Raw genomic sequence first — 1,601 nt, 5'->3', positions numbered from 1 at the left:
GGGGGGGGGGGGGGGGGGGGGTTTGGGTGCATGATGGCAATATTTGTTCATAAAGAGCCCACTCCATACCTCTCATGCTGCAAAAATAACCAAACCACAGATGAAATGTCTCTTTTCTGTTGTTTGTTTTTCTATGTTCTTAGTAGCCGTAGGTGATTTCTAAGACATCAAATAGGATTAGTAGTCTACACAAGCAAGAATGCAATAAGCAATAACAATCACACCCCATTCAATCATTAATCAATCCACTGTCCAAGAGTAGCCAATAAGACAACAGTATAGAGCAACAGAATGCATATTAATGCTAGTTCGAACATAAGCAAGCTATTAGAAACTTAAATAAATAAAATTCCAAGAAAGTTAACTGACTGCTGCTTGCTGGCACTTTTACCTGGATTGGTCCTTCTATTTCGAGGCCTGTTAGAATCAAAATTTCCATCTGCAAAGGCACCCTCTTTCGCATGACCTTCCAATGATGCTCTGACAAGCTGATTTTTCCTCCTCTTGTAGTAACTATCAGATGATGATGCTCGGGCAGTCTTGTCTACACCCAAAATAGATGGATCTTCAGAATCAGAAGCTGCAACCAATTGATATGATCTCCGCTTCACATATGTTACCTTCTTCCTCGAATTCCCTTCATCAAGTGGGCTCTGGCTATCTGAGTTATTGCCAGAACCAGTTCGGCAATCAGGAACTGCAAAAGATTTTATAATTTCCGCCAATGGATCCGAGGTTGTAGAAAGGCCAAGAGGATTTGCCACTGGCAATGACCTAGATTCTCCCAAGTTAAGAGCAGTGCAGTTCAATGATTCCCCACTAAATAAGGAAGATGTTTCAGGCCTTTCAGGAGTCTTTACTCCTGTTCTACAAAGACTTGGAGGGTCAATAGCATCAATCTTGTTCTCAGATGCTTGGTTCATCAAATTATCTTCACTTGAAGGACTCAGTCGATGAACTGAAAAATTCGAAGCATTAAATCCATGTGAAATATCAGATGGAGAAGGCTTCCTGACAAGGCTATTACCCTTACGAATATACGAACTCGGAACATTTTCCCCTGTCTTGTGCACTTGACTCTGAGGAAGAGGACGGGATTGTAACCTTGGTTTTGGGACCACAACGGAGGAGTTACCAGTTCGATGCCATGTTCTTGATTTTGTAACATGGGCTGAAGGGATTGCACTCTTTGTAGTGTTATAACTTAAGGCAGGATGACCAGGAAAAACCCTAGGGACAGCAGAAGTAGGCTGGTTCTTACACAAGTTTGATATCCCAAGCATAAAATTTGAATTCTGCTTTACTTTAGTGTTTTTCTGAGGTAAAGAAGGTGATGTCTGAGGATTGGTTCCTAAATTATCTGATAAAGATGCCTTCTTTGGAGATGTTCTGAGCAAAACTGATGCAGGATAAGCAGCAGATGCAACACTCTCTAAAGATGTATCTTTCCTGCACACGTTTTCATCTGTTAATTGGATGGTTGATGCATGGGAATTTTTTAACAAACATGAGTCTGGGTTCGAAAGCAAATCTTCAGTATAATTTACACCAGATGGCATATCCTGGCCAGAGTCCATTAATTCTTCCCCAGAGCTGGTCAC

Source organism: Olea europaea, chromosome 14 (genome assembly GCF_002742605.1).
Source record: "Olea europaea var. sylvestris chromosome 14, O_europaea_v1, whole genome shotgun sequence".
NCBI classification, from domain to species: Eukaryota; Viridiplantae; Streptophyta; class Magnoliopsida; order Lamiales; family Oleaceae; genus Olea; species Olea europaea.
This window is presented reverse-complemented; position numbering follows the sequence as displayed.